At 36.4% G+C, this 21,730-nt stretch overlaps 1 pseudogene; it reads right to left on the reverse strand.

Moving 5' to 3' along the window:
- Positions 1-2,929: 2,929 nt before the first annotated feature.
- On the reverse strand, positions 2,930-3,029 carry LOC122098205 (annotated as a pseudogene).
- Between the last annotated feature and the right edge of the window lie 18,701 nt (positions 3,030-21,730).

Raw genomic sequence — 21,730 nt, forward strand, 5'->3', positions numbered from 1 at the left:
ATTTCTAGCTTTTGCTGGTTACTTTCAAATCAGAATCTAAGGACTTTTTCTTTGCTTGGTTTGGTTTTAAACCACAATCCTCAGATTTCATCTTTCTGATTAGCTAGGATTAAAGACATGAGCCACCAGTGTGGTTTCTACATTTTCCTCTATAATTATTTAATGCACATAGATAGTAATTTAAAACTGAGAATATAGAAGCAAGATGTACAGTGATGACATTGTCCTGTCAGAAATTTAAGCTAGGAAATTTCTTCTTAAGACCATAAACAAAAAATATCATGATATAATATAAGAGAACTCACTATTGAACATATGAGCTTTAAGTGCTTTCTACTCAATCCATTATTTATCGTTATCCATCATTAGAAAAAATGTATAATGCTGTAGTAAAATAGGAGTCCTTTGTAGGAATACTTAAATTTCTTCTTTTTTTTTTTTAAAGACACTTGTTTTCATCTAAAAAAATAGGCCTGTCTACTGTCTTCGGGTGATTTTGATGATTGAAGGTGCTTAATGAGAAGTCAAAGTGCATTAGTAGTATTTGCTATCAATTAAATCTCACCTTTTCTTCTTGGAGAATATAATGATTAAAGCAATAGTTCAGAATCAACAAGCAATAATAGTTCAGAATCACACTTCCAGCGTAAATGGATCACCAGTAAGTAATGTTCAATACCATTTTCCACAAAGTTTTGTCACAGATACAATTGGCCTGCCTTCTCTAGTTGTTTTCCTAACCTGGACCTATTCCTTCATTGTATAGGAAAAGTGTAATTCAAATGATTTCAGTCAGATCTGTTACTAGAATTATCAAGGATTTGGATTTTTGTCTGTAATTTGGTCAAAGCTATGCCTCTTCATGTAGGCTACTAAAAATATATTTACTATTTTCAAGTAAATACATAAATTCCATTTCCATCTTTTTTTAAAAATAAAATTATTTGTTTTATAAGTTGATAAGAGGGATGGATTTTGTGGCCAGGTAGGTCATTGCACATCTGTCTTTCTCTTCCTCTCTCCCCTTCATGCTTCTCATAGATAATATGACTGTTCCATAATTATCCTAATTTATTTTGCTTTTATATTTTTGGTTGCATCATTTCAATTTCTGCTCTGCCATTTCCCAAATCATTTACATAGAAGGCATTATTTCCTATTTTCTCATTCCTAGAATGACCTGCACATGAAGACACCACTGGCCCTCATTTTGAGTCTGTACCTTTGAATACTGAGGAAAATCTTTCCTCTGCTCTCCATCAATTCCCTACTCTCCAGCTAGAATAATTTAGAATAGTAAAAATGGAAACAGAGAAAATAAATCATGGTGAAAAAAACAGATGCAGAAAATTCTCTGGATTTTTCTGACCAGTTCAACCAACGTGAACTATTGGGGAAATACATGGACACCTCATTCCCACTGGTACTCAAAGTCTCTGATTAGGCAATTCTGATGAAGACAAGGAACAAGATGAAAAAGTGAGGAACTTTATCATTTGCAAGAAAAAATGGAGAAGTATCCAAGCAAATTTCTTCTTTGGGCTGCCGAAAATAATCGGCTTACTACAGTGTGGAGATTACTTTCCAAAAAGGCCACTCATGTGAATACGAAGGATGACGATGAGTATACCCCTCTTTATCGGGAAGCCTACAGTGGACATGTAGACATTGTCCATGAGTAGGTGTCTCAAGGCAGATATTCATGCAATAACTGTGAATGGCAGGACACCCCTGCACAGTACTTATATGTGGAATAATACCAGAGTGGCTTCTTTTTTACTTCATCATGATGCAGATACCAATGCCGAAACTAAAGTTCTCTTGACCCCCTTGCATCTTGCTGCTGGGAATAGAAATACCAAAGATACGCTGGATCTCCTTCTGTTGATCCATTATATCAACCCAGGTCTGAAGAAAAATTTGGAAGAAACTGCATTTGATATTGACAAAAGGATAATTATGTATCACTACCTCTTTGAAGTTGTGGAAGGCTGTACAAATTGTTCTTCTAAGTCAAAAATGGTTTGGTTATGTTTCTTAAATTTCAAAAATGTCAGTCCATCTTTGTGTCCATACAAAATATTTTCACAATACAAACCAACAACAATATCTTACTTTAAAAATTCATGAATTCCATGGTATTCTTCCAAGTGAATTGCTTGATTTTGATGTCAAAATGTATTCAAGAGTTGTTTGTATATCTCTATAATGATTTCTGCAGAGTTTGTGACTTTCTAATCAGAGATAATTTAAACTTATCTGTTGAAATGAGTAATACAGAAATTAAAGATATTTCTGGTGCTGGTATGAAAAAATATATTTTAAAATATTCTGTATTCTGTTTGTAAAATGTCCATAATCTATTTCATTCTCACCTCAATATAATACTTTGAATTCTACATTGTTTTATAATACATAGGTTCATTAATAAATGTGTCCTTTCAGATTGCATTCCATATAGAAACAGTTTAAGATTCCTTTTTCCCTAGGTCCTTATACTATTTTATTTCTCTGGGATAAAATGACAATGTTATCTAATTTCAGAAGTTTTGTAAAAGTTATGCAATGTAAAGGCCCTTCTAAGGTGTAGATTTAACACACTGATGTCAAACTAACTTTTAATTCAATTAATTACATGCATTGTTAGATTTGTATTTTTGTCATCAATTTTTTAATAACAGTTTTTCAATTCTTTTTCTTTTTTAGGGGGGGTTCCGCTCGTGGGGCCTGAACTCTGTGCTTGGGCACTGTCCCTCAGCTCTTCAGCTCAAGGCTAGTGCTCTACCACTTGAGCCACAGCGTCACTTCCGGCTTTTTTCTTATGTGATGCTGAGGAATTGAACCAAGGGCCTCAGGCAAGCAAGCCAAGTGCTCTACCACTGACCCAACTTCCCAGCCCCAGTTTTTCATTTCTTACATCTGAAGAATAAAAAATATGGAATACTTCACAAATTTTCATAACATCTTTTTGCAAGTGCCATCTTAATCTCTTTATTGTTGTAATTTGTGTAGACGTACTGCTGAAGAATGTAGTATCCTGTAAATTTAAGTAATTAACGATGCAATTTTTATACAGGCGTATACCCCTGTTTGCCTATTTCCAACAAGAATACCATATTGTTCCTAAAAATGCTATTGATCATATTTCTCTAAAATTCTGAGTATATTGGAAAAAAACTTATATTGCTTGGTTGATTGCTCACATTTGTAATTTTTTTTGTCAATGACTATTTTAAGTGTTTTTCATTTTAGTTTTGATCATACTTTGAAGCATTTATAGCTAGGTCCAAAGGTGATGGCTTTATCAACTGAGTTAGCTTTGTGGAGCTAATGGATTCAAAGTAAGCCTTGCTTAAGAGCTACTTCTAAATTTCTGCAGCTTAAAATTTCCCAAATGAGGTCTTACTGGCACATATGTCTCTCTGACCCTTTACCCTTCTTCCTTGTAGGAACAGACCAACCAGGATATCTTACCTTGACAGCATAGATTTTCTTACTGGAACAAAACTAATCTTAGTTACAAGGGATCATAGAGACATGAACAGTTCAAACAGAACAGTTCAGGCTAGAAGGTATTTTATCAAAATATAATTGTTTATTATACCTAACATTTCAAAAGTAGCTAAAGCCAAGAAGGTGCAAAAATTGTTCATATGCATGATTACCTAATGTGCTGGCCTGTCGACCTTCCAACCAGGCAGGAACTTACACTATTGTCTTTCTATCACCAAATATTTCCATATCTCCAGGAGAAGTCTATTTGTTTCTTCTGTACATTAGGTCGTAAATTGGTAACGTTTTAATCACAATGCTTCCATTTGCCTCTAGGCTGTAAATCTACAAATGGTAAAGCTTTAGGTCTAACTCTACCAAACACTGAGATAGAGATAATGGAGTACTATTTTAAAACAGAGTAGCCTTTGATACCGTAACCACAACAGAACAATGCAAAACATTCTCTTTTTTTTTTTTTAATTTTATTTTATTTTATTTGAGAACATACTGTACAGAGGGGTTACAATTACATGGGCAGGATAATGCATACATTTCTTACCAAGCATTGCAGCCTCTTCCTTTGTTTATCCTTCACCTCCCTTCCCAGCCTCCCCCCTCCCCCCCACCCAATCATACCCCCCCTCCCCCCCACCGACATTGTAAAGCTGGTTTTGACATGACATTTTGTACTTCTCATTGTTGCAACAGGTCCACCTGAATCCTTAAACGACTTGTTTGTCCCCGTCTCCTCCACATGTTATACTGACATCAAATATAGTGAAAGCGGGGGTTACACTGTGGGGGAGGGACATACAAAGCAACAAAGAAATAATCTTATAAATGGGTTAGAAACACATGCATGAAAGAAACAAAAACATTAAAATACATATTTGAGGGTTCGTTTTCCTAACATCACTTTCTCTGACTTTTTCCACTTGACTCATACCTATACTAGATATTGCAAATAAGGGAAACCATGGGACCTATGTTTCTTTGGGCCTGGCTTACTTCACTTAATATAATTTTTTTCCAAGCCTTTCCATTTCCTAACAAATGGGGCAATGTCATTGTTTCTGATGGAGGCATAGAATTCCATTGTGTATATATACCACAACTTCTTGATCCATTCATCTACTGAGGGGCATCTGGGTTGGTTCCATATCTTAGCTATGGTAAATAATGCTGCAATAAACATAGTTGTGCTGGTAGCTTTAGTGTGGCCTTGTTTGTGATCATTTGGGTAAATGCCCAAAAGTGGGATTGCTGGGTCATTGGGGAGCTCTATGTGGAGTCTTTTGAGGAACCTCCATACTGCTTTCCAAAGTGGTTGAACAAGTTTACATTCCCACCAACAATGAAGTAAGGTTCCTTTCTGTCCACATCCCCTCCAGCATCTGTTGTTGTTAGAGTTCTTGATTTTTGCTGTTCTAACTGGAGTGAGGTGATATCTCAATGTTGTTTTGATTTGCATTTCTTTTATGGCTAGGGATGTTGAACTATTCTTCATGTGTCTATTGACCATCCTTCTTTCTTCTTCAGAGAAGCTTCTCTTTAAGTCTTTTGCCCACTTACTTATTGGGCAGTTGTTTCTTTGAGGATTTGTTGTTGGGTGGTTTAATTTTTTGAGTTCCAAGTATATTTTAGATATGAGACCCTTGTCCGATGTATGGCTAGTAAAGATCTTCTCCCAGTCCGTGGGCTTTCTATTGATCTTGCTAGCTATGTCATTTGCCCTGCAGAAGCTCTGCAACCTTATGCAATCCCATTTGTCCAAACTTTCTTTGATTTGTTGTGTTTCCGGGTCTCTATTCAGAAAATTTCGGCCTGAGCCAAGGAGACCCAGGGTTTCTCCTATTCCATCCTGTAATGTTTTCAGAGTGTCTGCTTTGAGTTCAAGGTCTTTGATCCATTTGGAGTTGATCAAAGCTGGTTCAATATACGTAAATCAATTAATATTATTCATCACATCAACAGGAGCAAGAATAAGAACCACATGGTTATCTCAATAGACGCAGAAAAAGCATTCGACAAGATCCAACACCCCTTTATGATGAAGGTTTTGGAAAAATTGGGAATCCATGGAACATTCCTCAATACAATAAAGGCTGTATATGACAAACCTACAGCCAGCATTATACTCAATGGTGAAAAACTAAAGCCATTTCCTCTTAACTCAGGAACAAGACAAGGATGCCCACTCTCTCCACTTCTCTTCAATCTAGTATTACAATGCCTAGCTACAGCAATAAGACAAGATGCAGACATAAAGGGGATCCAAATAGGGAAAGAAGAAATAAAACTCTCCCTCTTTGCAGATGACATGATCTTGTATTTAAAGAATCCCATAGACTCCACTCCCAAATTACTCAAGCTGATTCAAAACTTTGGCAAAGTAGCAGGTTATAAAATTAACCCCCAAAAATCAATGGCTTTTCTCTATGCCAACAATGAGAAAAGTGTGGCTGAAATTAGGAAAGCAACTCCATTTGTAATAGCCCCACAAAAATAAAATACCTAGGAATTAACTTAACTAAAGAAGTGAAGGACCTCTATGATGAAAACTTTAAAATCTTGAAAAAGGAAATCAACATAGAACTTAAAAAATGGCAAAACCTCCCATGCTCCTGGATTGGAAAGATTAACATCGTGAAAATGGCAATACTTCCCAAGGCTATCTACAAATTCAACGCAATACCTATCAAAATTCCACCCTCATTCTTCAAGGAAATAGAAGAGGCAATCCAAAAATTCATATGGAACAATAAAAGACCCCGAATAGCAAAAACGCTCCTCAACAGAAAGAACACGGCTGGAGGAATATCAATACCAAATTTCAAACTCTACTATAAAGCCATAGTAATCAAAACAGCTTGGTATTGGCATAAGAACAGACCTCAGGACCAATGGAATAGAATTGAAAACCCAGAAATGAACCTACAGACCTATAGCCATCTAATCTTCGATAAGGGAGCTAAAACAATAGAATGGAAGACAGACAGCCTCTTCAGTAAATGGTGCTGGCAAAACTGGTTAACTACATGTAGAAAACTAAAGCTAGATCCTTATATATCACCCTGCACCAGAAAACATTTTCTTATATTAAATATAGTTATATATTTTATATTTATATGTGCTGAATTTATATTTCACACAGTGTATCTTACCAGAATTATTTGATAATTTGACAAATAAATGGATATTTATTCCAATAAATAAATTGGAATATAAATAGTTAGGCTTAGAATATATATTAGAACACAAAAATTATCAGTGCAATGTCTTTGGTATAAACTTGTGATACCTTCTAAGTGTACTTGGTCTTCTGAATTCCCCTAGTAAAAGAAAATGTTGTTTTCCTCTAATCTATAAGGGATTTTACTCTGTTGCTCTGTTTATTGTTTTAACTCGTTGGTCCCAAAATGTTTTTCTCCATATTTCTGAAGCATTCCTACTGATCATACCCAAATTTTGCTGATATAACATCTAATAGGTATTATTCTTCTGCAGGACACACGGGTCCTAGGATCCCAGGTCCCAGTTATCTACATTATCAGATAACGAGGGCAAGACTTCTCACCTAAGCCCATGCAACAAGCCAACAGAAAGTAATTGAAGACCCATCTCAATTTCTCATTTCCTATAATAGTTAAGGGCTCCACTTCTTTATGACAAATGAATTAGCAGTAAGTAATTGTGAACTGCAAGGCAACTTAAAATGAAAGATGAGATCACAAAATCTGAGAGAAAGTACAGTAATTCAAACTTTCAATTTACAGATGACCAGCCCATATGAGTGAAAAAGTTCACAAATGTCACAATATTACTTTTAATGCCCCTCTACTAATGATTAATGAAAGATTTCAGTCTAGCATAAGTAGGCCAAAAAATAGTTGCTGGAACGATAGATCCATAATCAGTCTACCAAGGCTAGAAAAACTTGACTTAGAGGTCAAATATAATTCAGAAAAACATTAATTGAGACGATCCTTAGTTCTTCAAAGTACTGGTACTTCAGTAAACTTGGTTCTGTTGTATCAAAATGTTGTCATTCTCAAACCAATGATAACCTACATTTAATCTCATGAAAATATATTTCTTTTCAAATAAACTTTTAAAAATCACATTCGCCAAAATAACATTTAACTAGTAAATGATGCTTAGTGACATTGCAACTTTTTCAAGTCTAGGCTGCAAGTTACAATAGAGCTGATTTATTTACCCAGCACTAATGGCAAACTGGTTCAACCACTCACAAAAGTGTAGAAATAATACCACCCACCATTTGTGTTGTTCAGTAGGTGGCTTCCAGAAATGTGTTAAGTAGATCAGCCCCCCAAATGTCAAACCTAAACAATAACTAAAATATTTCATCACATAATAAGATATATTTTAAAAAGTCACGAATAGTTGCCTTATCATATGTTGTTTTATGTTTTCTCAATCTGCCTAGCATAGTAAGAAATATGTCTTTAAGTCTTGAATATGGGTACTCATCAGAGATGTGACAAACATGAAATCTGTCATCTATTTCTATCATATTCCTATATAGTAGTAAATTTTAATTTTCTTCTTTTTCCCAAACTTATAGGTAGTAGAAAATATTATCCCATGTAAAATAAAATAATCACAAACCATTGTACAAAGCCATTTATAAAAACTGGTAGTTAGGAATACATTCTAAGACATTTTTAAACTTTCTTGTTGACTAAGATGAATCTTCCAAATGGATGAGAATAAAATCATGTCTAGGTGCTTCACATCTCCAGTCTTGCAAATTGTTATGGCAGATGAATAATTTATGGAAATATAAGCTGACATCGATTAAAGTATATGCAGAATTGATACTCAATGGTATGTATATAAACCTTTCAAACTATTACCAGATAGTTTAACAGAATGACTATCAGGAAACTGAAACAAGAAATGAATAATAGAAAAGATACAGAAGTAATGAAAAATGAAACAAGGGGCAAGTACAGCTAGAATACTCAATGTACACATATGATAAAGTAAGTGGTAAATCAAATAAATCGTGGAGAAGGGATTGGTTGAGAATGATAGAAGTGACTCTGATTCAGGAGCATTGGACAATTATATGGACATATTTAATTGCAACACACTTGCATGACCTTTTGAAATTCAGTGAAAAAAACACAACAAAAACACAAAAATCACAACGAAAAGGAAATCTCTAGAGAGTATGTATATGACCTCTCAAAATTTTAAATAGTTGGTGAAGGGCAGTCTTTTGGAAAAGCAACCAAAGCTGTTCAAATTGGGCAGTTTGGGTTAGGGGAGAATTTTGAACAAACTTAAATACATTGCCTAAGGTTATAAATCACCTACATCTAATGCAAATATTTTCTTCTGCTAGTTTTATTTGTCTGAACTGGATACTCCAGTCCTGAGACATAGTTTATAGCTTGTGAGAATAGAATGGAAGAAACAAGATCAAGAACCCATTACTACACTGGAGAGAAAAGAGTCCTCTAGGTTTTCTCTCATCTCTCTTCACTACTCTTTTTTCATACTTTTAAGTCAAGTGATTTTGAACTGTATCTTTCCTTCTTTGTTCTGGCAAAGTAATTGGTCAAACTAATTCTCTAAATATTATTGGCCATTTTATGTCTATCATGCTGTTTACTTGTCCAAGTGAGTCCATTAAACTTCCCCCTTGCATTTGGTTGCCACAAAATCCCAGCATCTATGTTAATGAGGACAAAGTATAATGTAAAACTTTGTCTCCAAAAACCAGTCCAAGAAGCTGTGATCACAAATATTTAGCTATACTTTTTTCTTTTACCTTGAAAGTCTTCTTATGTCTAAAATGCCCACAAAAATAAGTACTCCTCAACTTTTTGGTTCAATCACTTCTAAACTCAAAGTTATAATTTGCTAACAAGATGCTTAGAGGAAACTGAAAATACTCCACTTTTATCTTCTCTTAAGACTCTCCTTAGATACCAAATCTCGAACAGTGAAGTTGTTATTTACAAAATTATTTCAATAGATTATTTTTCTCTTGGTCTTGCATTTGCTCAACAATATGTATGGAGAAGAATAGTGTTAAATCACCCATACCTTGGATGACAGTGTCTGTTAAAATGGATAAAACTTCTATGTCCAACTTCTATGTCCTCCTCTTAGCTCTTGCCTGATTTCCAATTAATCACATCTTCTTGGCTTCAAGTCTAGTGAAGCTGACGGACTATAAGGCCTCCCCCACTGCTCTATCTTCATGGTTTCTCTTTTATTTGGATGTGGAATTTATTTTCATGTCTTCATTCAATCTGTCCTTCATTGTAGTGAGCCAAATAGGCTCTGAAAAATCACTTTAGGTAGCAAAAATATTAACACATGTATATAAAAATGTTTTGGCCTCCCTCCACTGCTCAAGCCAATATGCTTAGCTAGGGCTTCAAAGAACGCATTTTCTTACCTTTTCAATTTGCTCAATTTTTTTCTGATCCACAAACTTTTTGGCTTATGTAATAAGAGAAGTCTTCACTATCTCATGTTAAAAAGGTTATTATATTTTGTGAGCTACTTAGAAATGTGAAATCATTGGTTTGAATTATCCAATCAGATTTTTTTCTGTGTTTCAGTGCTTCACGTGCAAAAATATTGTGGAAAATATTACAATCAGAAAAGTGTAAACCCAATACCTTCTTTCATTGTGGAGGGCGCTTTCTCCCTAAATATTTTTATCAAATTATCTTTTTGAGGAAATTACTGTTTGGTAACTAAAGGTCAATTCAAAAATTTTGATGTCTTTTTTTAAGAATTTGGAATTTAACTTCCACTACAACCTTGTTTAACACAGTGAGAGTATGTTTCCTGGGTAAGGACAATTCTCAAGGGACCCTACATGATTTATAGCAAGGTTTCTGAGATTTGTTTGTTTAGTATGAAAATGAGGCACCTTCACTCACATTGCTCTCTATCCACTAAGTCTCCATGTATTTGTTTGCATGAAAGCCTATTTTCCCAGGCAATTTTAAATTTTCTTAATAGGCTAAGTTGATAAAAAAAAGTTTGTACAATTAAAATTTACCTGTCATAATTTTAAAACTTTTTAAAATTCCCTTATCAGAATTGCGAATTCACCAATCCTAATTCTACCTTTATCATCAAAAACAGTTCACATGTTTTTTTCATGATATAGTGTCCATGAAACTACTATTTTCCAGTTGCTTTGTTATGCATATATATGACCATCTATGCTGATGCTGAGCAAAATGAACTTCAAGATATGGAAACAGATTTTTATTTGCGGTTGTTGTTTTTAATGTACTATGTGATTTCTATTTTCTGTGTGTTTTTCCTTATGGTTTATCCCCTGCTGCATTTGATTTGGGTACCCTGTGTATTGTGTATATATTTACCTTAATTCGGGAAGAGAAGAGGAACAACAAAATGGCAAGACAAACGACCAAGGATAAACCAACGTAATAGCAATACTCATAAGAAAATATGCTGGAAATGTACATTAAAACTTGTCACAAGTAAGGGGTGAAGGAAAACAGAAAAATGAGAGTGGGAGTAACAAGTTTGAAAAGTTATGTATTCACTACCTTACAATTACTGTACCCCCACTGTACATCACATTGAAAATAAAATTAAATTAAAAAATAATCTGCATGAAATAAAATTTCACTGTATTGGTATAATAAATATTATTCTTTATGTAGTAACTTTTAAAAAATAAATTCTATTTGACATCTAATTTGAATTAATTACCCATTTTTAATAGAGGACAATCAACTTGAATGCTATCTAACTAGACAATATTTTCACATTATACTTGCCAATAATTTGAAAAAAGAATAAATTTAGTACTTTCTCATATTAAAACTGAAAACAGTTTTAATTCTATGGAAACCCACAACTTTTAAAAGTAAATAAGTTGTTAAGAGGACAATATATGTATTTGTTCTTCAAAATTCCTATGGCTGTTAACTATTCATTTTCAAATTCTGATCATTCCATACCTGAGAGATTCAAAACAGTACCTGTTTGCATGTTATAGATGCAGTTTCCAAAGGGGTGTTACAGATTGAGTAGTCAACAGAATAATAGCCACATTCTGGTAGAGAATAAAACTATGAAGCATCGGTAATAATTAATTCTTCAAGAGTAAGCAATTGTTTATCAGAGTAAGCTATTATTTCTAAGACCATCAATCAAGATTTATGCCATAAAGTCATCATAGTCCAACAGTTTTCAACTTATACTGTGCACCTTAAAATTCCCTTAATTCACATCACGAATTGCTTATCTCTATTGTGAAAAAATATACTACACCTCTGCTAATGTGATGCCCTCTGTGTTCTGGAAAGAACACAACAATAAACTGGGTTGCATCATTTTTCCCCCACTGGTATTTCTGAGATCACAACACTTGGAAATATTATTTATATTTATACTTTTTTAACTATCATAGATATTCAGGATGTTAAGATCAGAAGATTACAATACAAAGCCTACCCAGGCAGGAAGGTTCCCCAAATTCTTATCTCCAATAAACTTTTCAGCAAAAACCAGACAAAAGTTGCACTGAGGTTGAAGTTTTAGGGCACAAGCCTTGAGCATAAACAGGCTTAGAGACAGTGTCCAGGCCCAGAGTTCAAGCCCAAAACCTAGCTTTTTTCTCATTGTATACGGAGGTACATAATTAAGGAAACTGATTCCTGTGTTACATACAAGTAGAAGAAAGAAGATGTCACACAATTATCCTGTTCATACCATGTTATACCAAAGCCTCAAAAAATTGCTCTTTTTAGCCGGGCGCTGGTGGCTCACGCCTGTAATCCTAGCTACTCAGGAGGCTGAGATCTGAGGATCGCGGTTCAAAGCCAGCCCAGGCAGGAGAGACCATGAGACTCTTATCTCCAATAAACCACCAGAAAACCAAAAATGGTGCTGTAACTCAAGTGGTAGAGTGCTCGCCTTGAGCTGAAGAGCTGAGGGACAGTGCCCAGGCCCAGAGTTCAAGCCCCACGACCAACAAAAATAAAAAAAATTCTCTTTTTTTTTCTTTTATCTTTGTCGGTATGGGGCTTGAACTCTGGGTTTGGGCGCGTTCCCTGCACTCTTCAGCTCAAATCGAGTGCTCTACCAATTGAGCCATAGGGCCAGGTCCAAAAATTTGCTCTTTTTCTAAATTTATAAATTAATATTATATATTTATTGGCAACTCTGTCTACATTATTCACATTATCATTTTATACATGAACTGTTGGTGTTATCTATTAACTAAGTTCTAATTATAACTCACTTGAAAGAATATCTTAAGCAAATAGAGTGCAAGAATCATTTTTGAATTTGTCAATTAAACCTCTACTTAAAAAGAATTTTGTAGTATCCTATAGAATATAAAATTACATACAAAACCAAAATATTTTAAATCTAAATTCTAATTTGGCAAGATCTACAGTCCTACATTAGACAAACTTTGCTATTTCTCCAGGCTTAAGCTTTTGTAATCCTTCATCATTTCTTTGGAATCAACAGAATGATGATTACTTACTTTTCAAATTTTGGATTGGAATCATGAGCCATTTTGCATGTAGGAATGTTCTGTAATGAAGAGAGCATTTAAAACACAACTGAGGATTATATATGAGTTGCATTTCAATAAGAAAGGTGACTTCTCAAAACATAGTGTCAAAATTAGCCCAGACTTCCGACTGTGTATTACTTTCTTGTTTGATTGTTTTATTAAGACTGAATTATACTACCTGGTCCAGGTTAGGTATCACTATGTAATTACACTCTCTAATCTCCTGTCTTAGTCTGAGTGCTAGAATTCTAGGCTTGTATTATATTGCCCAGCCATAGTTTCTTGGTTTATTTAATCTTGATACAGACTAGCAATTCTGAACTTCCCCAGTGATATTATCCACTAGACTGCTGAGACTATTCATGGACTATTTTCAAAGATGTTCTAACATTTGACACAGGATATGAACATTTTCAGATGCACATGCAGCGGTCTCTGATTTATTCCTCCATGGATCCAATCATTGTAACATTGATTATATGACTCTCATACTATCTCTGATCCCAACCTATGCAAATAATCTCAAATTTTTTGAAGAAAGTTTACTTGAAGACTTTCTAATATTAAAACATAGCCCTTAATTCTAGTCTTACTCAGGACATATTTTTTATTGTTTTTAATTTTTCCACATATTCTGAGAGTTGTTTCATCTATGTATTTGTGTGTGCACATAAATGTGCCTCTGTGTGTATGTGTATGTTTGTATGTACGTATGGAAAAGACTCAGGTCTCATTCATCAATCTTGCTCATGACTGGTATTTCATCACCTGAGGCTTTCTTCCAATCCAGCTTTTGGCTGGTTAATTATACATAGTGTCTCAAAGACTGTTCTGTCCAGGCTGGATGCAAGCTGAACTTCCCAGACTCTTTTACATTCTTAGGTTTAATTTCTCCAGTAGTATAAACTTTTAAACTACAAACATTTTTGTGAGTGTTTAAAGTTTAAGCTATAGCCCAGTTTTTAACACAAGAATTCATATAAAGATAGATGAACATATATATTACATATGCTGAGTGTACAATGTTAGAAATGTGATCTTAAGCTGGGTGCCGGTGAGATTTCAGGATTGGGGTTCAAAGCCAGCCTGGGTAGGAAAATCCCAAAGACTCTTAATTGTAACCCTTTTTACAGTATTTTCACAATAAAGAATAAAAGAAAAAAAAAAGAAAACTGGAAGTGGTACTGTGGCTCAAGTGGTAAAGCATTAGCCTTGCACTGAATAGCAGAGGGACAGTGCCCAGGCCCAGAGTTCAAGTGCCAAGACCACTACCACCACCAATATATATATATATGTAAAGGAAAGAAAAAAAATGTCATTTTAGCCACCAGTTCATTGCTAGTATAATCCCTGCACTCTCAAGATGGACTTTTTTTCCTGTTAAGTCCATGCTCTTATATCTGACTTGCATTGGAACCAGAATTTTTCTTCCATTCTACTATCTATAAAGTTGCTTGGTTAGCAAGCATGATTTAGAAAGGGAGTGGCCTCATACTTCGTGTTCCATGCAGGAGTAATGGTTTCTCTATATTACTCTCATAAATCTACATTCTGGACTTGGCTTTATTGTTTCAATGTTGTCTTATTTGTAGAGTCTTCTATTGTTGGGAGCCAACAGTAAAGCTCAAAGGTCATCTTGACCCTTGTGCTCCCTTGAAGGCACGTACAAGGAACTGGCTTACTTGAAAGACACCAGGTGCCCGGGATTGCTTTGCTATGTCTGTAGAGTTTGTTTTACTTTTAACCAGTTGACTTTGTCTTGTTTTTACTGCACTCTGTTTTTACTGAAATTTTCCTTGTTTTTCTGGATTATAGTAACCATATGCTACTTCTTTACTTCTAACAGTATATATTAGGGAAAATTAAAAATAAATGGTGCTGCAGTATTGAGCTGCAGACCTCTGGACCGTAACATTTGTCTTGTCTTTTTTTTTCTCATCCTTGCCCCATAAATCAGTATTCCCTTTTGTTGCTGGCAGGCTCTGGCATTCTATAGTGTATTGAACCCTTATACTTAAACACAGAACTTCTTTTTCTCCTATAATTGCTATTGTTTCCCTTACTGTTAATTCATGTACACTTGGGAAATAATGCGCAACACATAACCTCACAAAAAAATGATCTGAGAATCTTCTTGCCATTTAAAAAACACCTTAATTTACAGAGAACGTACAAAGTTTGAACTGAATGTACTCATGGATAATGTATTTATAAGCAATATAAATTTCATATTTTCCCTTTACTAAGTTTTCTCTGAAACACGTGTTACCTCTGGTACAAAGGTGTTCTTGTGTTATTTCAGTCAACCCAGAAAACATTCATTATACCTCAGGCAACACCAGAAAACATTCATTATACCTCAGGCAACACCATCGATTGTTACTGGAAGTAACTGTTACTGGATGTGGAAACTGATCCCAGGAGAGGAATTGAATATAGCGGAATGACAAAGTTCAAGTTAACTTGTGCTTTCCTTTTTACTGTATAAGAAAAGAATCCAAGGCTTGAAAGAAATTCTGTTCCTGACTTTCTCAAGTGTGTTCTATGCTCATATAAAACTTTTGTGTAAATTTCTAGTTGAAAGTATTACATAAAGAAATAATGTGCCATTTGAAGGCCAGCACAGAACACAAAAAGTAACGTTGTTTTAAAAGTGTTCTACAGTAAAGAAACAAAGACATGAAGGTTTTAAAGTGTCTTATGGATGGATATTTCACCCTGGAGATGTTCTCTTGTTGCAGGAGACAGTTATCAATTCCTTTAGTCTGGTTCTGTGTTCTCCAGAGCAATAAGGATTCCAAAAAAGCAGGATGAGCATGATCAGCAAAAGAAGGCTCTTCTCAGATTAGTACTCCTTTTAAGGAGGGTCCCAAAGAAATATTTGGGATTTTTTGTTTGATTGTTTGTTTAGTTTGTGCTGGTTCAGGGGCTTGATCCCAAGGCTAGACCCTGTCACTGAACAGTTGACTTTCCTGCCCACCTGCCCTCAAAGCTAGTACTCTACTGCTTGAGCCAACAGTCCACTTCTGGTTTTTTGGTGTTTAATTAGAGATAAGAGTTTGACAGGCTCTCCTGCCTGGGTTGCTTTTGAGCTAAGATTGTAAGAAAGCTAAGTGACATCAACTATATAGTCTTGTCTTTTGATACAAGAAATACTAGATGAAGTTGACTGTAAATCTAATATTTGACAATTTTTGCAAGAAGAGACTAAGTCCAGAAAAGAAGCTGTAACTTAAATAACTCAGCAAATGTAGGTGTACTGAATCATTTTGGAATTATTTTTTTTCTGTTTGGGAAGATTGTTGATCTTGTTGTTCCTTTCGGGGAAACTTAAAGTCATATTTGCACTTGGTCATGGGGCTTGAACTTTGATCCTGGGCACTGTCCCTCAGCTCTTCAGCTCAAGTTGAGCACTCTACCACTTTAGCTATAGCACCACTTCTGGGTTTCTGATGGTTAATTGAAAATAAGAGTCTCATGGACTTTCCTGGCCAGGCTGGCTTTGAACCACAATCCTCTGGCCTCAACCTCCTGAGTAGCTAGGATTACAGGTGTGAGCCAACAGCACCCGGCTCATATTTGCATTTGTGTGCACTGAATGACATTATGTAGCCAAAGAATGGAATTTTGAAACAAATGATGACATTGCATGGCGTTACATATCTACCATCACAACTACAGAGGACCAAGCCTGGTGAAGCATACCTGTCACAGATAGGAGGACCACGATCCAACCCAGCCTGAGCATAGAGTCTCTATCTCAGAAATGCCCAAGACAGAAAGGTGGCTTTTCAGAGCCAGGGAGGGGAAACAAGCAGGGGAACATAGTGTCCCCAGAGGGGTGTCTGACACAGGCTGGAGTGGTGTTGGGGCAGCCACTCACCTGTGCTGCTGGGAGAAGTTTTTGGCTGCAATTCATACTGTTTATTCTTCTAGGTTTTGTATTTGAACTCAGGGTGTGGGTAATTCTGCAGCAATGTGGATGAAAGGGAAGGTCACCGTACTTGAAGATAAGAAAGTCAGGTCTGTTCACTAGTCATGAATTCAAGCCCAGCCCTGGCAAACGTACTATTTATATACATTGTAAAGATAGGATTTATACTTACGTATAGATGTTCAGTCCATACATGTATGGTGTGATTGTTCCTTATATTGTTTATTTTATTTATTTATTTACCATTGATTTTACTATGATGAAATATATTCTGTTTATTACATTGATGACATCCTATCACAGAGCATCTAGATTTGTAGAAATGTTCTCCATCATGCCTGACACCAAGGATTCTCAGAGAAAAAGAAAACAAGTTTCACATTCGGCTTCTTAGTCCACAATCCACTTGTTGGTAGTACTGGGATCTGAACATAAGCCAAGGTGAACACACCTACTTGTGACCAACTAAGAAGCTAGGCCATTCCCTGGATCTGACATTGATCCCCAGGTAGGCTATAGTCATAAATTCATAATTTAAATGTAGGATCTATATTGACATACATGTGTGGACAGGATCTTGTGTTCGGTGCACTTCTCCTTATTTTGTCTCTTATTCATGGAGGTATTGTGTGTTTTACTAAGCATGGTAACAAGTATAACTGTGCTGACATGGATGACAATCTTTTCCCATGGTTATAGGGTGGCCTATGCATTCTTCATCCTAGTTGAGACCCAGGAATTTCACAGGAGAGGAAAACGTGTGCAACAACTGGCATCTGACATCAGGATGAATCTTTTGTCAGTGCTAGGATTTGGACTCAGGTATCAGGGGAAGGGGAAGCTCACAATCCTTGAAGACTAGAATGTCAGGCCTGATCCAGGGCATGATTTGAAGCCCCAGCACTGGACAAAATAGCAAGCCCACCTTTCTTAAACATAGGATCTCTCTTTGCCTACAGGTGTGGTATGCATCTTGTGTTCAGTATAGTTATTCTTTTTATTTTGTGTCATCGTCAGGGATGTATTTTGTTTTTTATTGCATATGGAGACAGATATAACTGTGCTAACATGGATGATAACCTATTCCCATGCCTATGGAGTTGCCTATATAGAATTCTCCATCCTCGATGAGACCCAGGACGTTCACAGGATAGGAAAACACGTGCAACCATAGGCTTCTCACATCAGAATGAATCCTTTGGCAGTGCTGGAATTTGAACTCAAGGCCTAGCAGGCCCAATTGGTGAATGGGTCATGGTGAGCACACGACTCTGTGAGCCACTAAGCAGCTAGTCCATTCCCGGGACCTGAGATCGAGCCCTGGTGGGGGCCAATATAGTCATGAATTCATAAATAAACAGAGGATCTATATTTCCAAACATGGGTGGGCAGCATCTTGCATTCAGTGTAGTCATTCTCTTTTATTTTGTGTCTTATTCATTGATGTATTGTGTATTTTCTTGAGTATAGGATGACAGAAATAACGCTGGTGAACTGGATGACAACAACCTATTCCCATGAGTATAGAGTTGTCTATACATTCTCCATCATAACTGAGACTCAGGACTTTCACAGGTGCTAGGAAAACAGGTGCAACAATTGGCTTCTGACATGAAGATGAATCTTTTGGCAGGGCTGGGATCTGAACTCAGGGTCTAGCAAACCCAATTGGTGAATGGGTCCACATGAGCACACCAGCCTGGGTGCCATGAAGGAGCTAGGGTGTTCCCAGGACCTGAGATTGAGCCCCCCCGAGGGGAAAGTGAGGAGCATAATATTCATCTATTCATAAGCTGAAGCTAGTATGCATATAAGTACATATTTGTAGAGATGGTGGCCTGTGATGGAATCCAATCTGTGTGAATACTGATTCTTGGATCTTTCCTGATGCCTCCATTTCAAGATGCTGATGATTGTCGTGCTTCATCAACTCTTCTTTGGAAATAATCGATACTCCATGAGTCTTGCCTATCATTTCCTACTTGCATCATGCACGAATGACTCAATCAAGGATGAGATCGATCGAATTCCATGACTCTTCCTAGCTCCAGAAACGAGTATCTCAGGGTCTCCAGCCATTCCCTCCTTGTAGAGGGGCTGAACTCAAGCCTCAGGCCTGGAAAAGATAGTTCTTATATACATTTTAATGATAGGATTCATAGGGGCTGGGAAGGTGGCTCAGTGGTAGAGTGCTTGCCTTGCATGCTTTAGGCCCTGGGTTCGATTCCTCAGCACCACATAAGCAAAAAGAAAAAAAGCTGGAAGTGGCACTGTGGCTCAAGTGGTAGAACACTAGCCTTGAGCTGAAGAGCTGAGGGACAGTGCCCAGGCCCAGAGTTCAGGCCCCACGACCAGACAACCCCCCCCCCCAAAAAAAGATAAGATTTATACTTTGGTACAGATGTTCAGTCCATATTGTGTTTGGTGTGGTTATTCATTTTATTTCTTGTTTTAGTCATTTATTTATCATTTATTTTATTGACTCTGATGACACCTCTACCATTTATTACATTGTTTACATCCTATCACATAGCATCTAGATTTGTAGATATGTTCTCCATCATGCCTGACACTCAAGACTCTCAGAAAAAGAAAACATGTGTCACACTCTGCTTCTTACTTTATGATTAAATTTTGGCAGTGCTAGGATCTGAACTCAGGGCATAGCAAGCCCAATTCATGAATGGGTGAGTTTGAGCATGGCAGCCTCTAGCCAATGAAGCTGTCAGGTGGTCCACAGGAGCTCAGATCGACCCCCAGGTTTGGCCAAAACAGTGATACTTGAATAGGCAGATGGTGGCATGCAAGTAAATATATATAGGTAAAGAGTGCTAGAACCGTCTCTCTATGATTAAATGACACCTACTATGTTTCTCCCAACTTTTAGGTATTTATTATACCGCCATTGAAGGAATATTATTCTTTTCATGCTTAATAAACTATTACTTAAGATCAATCAGCATTCTAGGATTATTGCATCCAATTTTAGACTAGACTGATGCATGAACTACTTTTTCAATTGGAATTCCTATGCATAAGAATGAGTCTCTTGTGATCTCTTGCCATTGGTGTCAGGCCTGGGATTTGAACCCAGGGCTTATGTTGGCAAGTTGGCCTATGGTTGCACTGATAGCCCACCAGCCATCAGCAATGGCAGGTCAGGTCCACTTTGCAGCCGTATCATTCAGACCCAGGAGGGTCATCGTGCAAAGAAAAAAATTGTAAAAACCCAGCCCTCTGAAGCTCTCCACATTTTGTTATTTGCAGCTTTTTTTTTCTTACTGAAAGCCCTCTGAGCCTAGGATCTCAGGATCGGCTATGGGTCCAGAGACTGTACCCCAGCCTAGGGAGATCCAAGCTGAGACAGTTTCCACAACCTGAGTTCAAGCCCCATGGTTGACCTCAATAAATAAATAAATATTTAACTAAATTAAAAAAAATAAAGCCCCCAGGTTTCCAATTACTGCCAGTTTTATTTAGCCGCCTGGGATTTGAACTCAGGGTCTTGGTAAATCTGTAGAAATGTGAGGGAAGTGTTACCACTACTTGAGTTCAAACCCCGTGCCAACCAAAAATGAAATACTAAATCACTGACATCGGTAGGGGGAGGTAGTTGTGGAGATGGGAGGGAAGGGATGGTAGGGGGAAAACAAAGGAGAAGTCAAAAATGCTCAATAGGAAATGTATTCATTACCTTGCTCCTGTAACTGTAACCACTGTGTACAATATTTTTACAATAAAAAACCTACATAAAAAGAATGTAGTTCTCAGAGAAGCATTTTGGAAGTAAGGGAAGGATGTCTGAATAGCTCTACAAAATTCTACACTGCTTTATTTTAAACGTTCAGTATGGAACTGAATAAACAAAACTGCTTCCATTTTAAAAAAATAAGTCACTGTCTTGGAACTGGGGCTAGTATTTCTGCCATTGCTAGGATTTGAGCTCACCGTCCAGGTAACCCTTTTGCACCATGGGTGAAGGTGAAACTCACTGTCCATGAGGAAAAGAAATTCAGGCTAGAGTTCCCAGGGCCTGAATGAAGGCCCTGTAAAGGAAAAAATATTTCTATACATGTAGGATATATGATATATACTTATATACATATGTTAATTTCATATTATGATTTTTATTACTGATTTGGTATTTTATTTTACTTTGATTCATCAATTTATTACTGTATTAATTATTATACATAATATTTATTACATTTTGCACTTCTATTATAAAATTATACACAATAAATTAGGACATTGACTCATTATTGATTAGTATTTTATTAAGTGTTGAAACATAATACATAATTAAATGGAGCATTTGTTGCAGTCCTCACATGTTTAGAATTTCTCCCAAATATGAGCTTTATGTTATCTTTGGAAATCTTTCTATTGGGATTTCTTTAGATGGTTTATAGTCAGAAGATTTTCTTGAGGATAAGCAAGTGAGGATAAAATTGTCAGGGTGGGGCTAGAAATGTTGCTTAGTGGAAAAAAGTTTGCTCAGCATGCGTGAATGTCAGATTTTGAATCCTCAGTGCCACATACTCAGAAAAAGCCAGAAGCTGTGGAGTGGCTCAAGTGGTAGAGCACTAACCTTTAGAAAAAGAAGGTCAGAGAGAGTACCCAGGCCCTAAGATCAAGCCCCAAGACTGTCAAAAACAATAGGCCAGATGCCTGTGGCTCACACCTGGAACCCTAGCATCTCAGGAGGCTGAAAGCTGAAGAACACAGTTCAAAGATAG

The sequence above is a fragment of the Dipodomys spectabilis genome, unplaced genomic scaffold, assembly GCF_019054845.1.
Source record: "Dipodomys spectabilis isolate Male_0828 unplaced genomic scaffold, ASM1905484v1 ptg000463l, whole genome shotgun sequence".
Lineage (NCBI taxonomy): Eukaryota > Metazoa > Chordata > Mammalia > Rodentia > Heteromyidae > Dipodomys > Dipodomys spectabilis.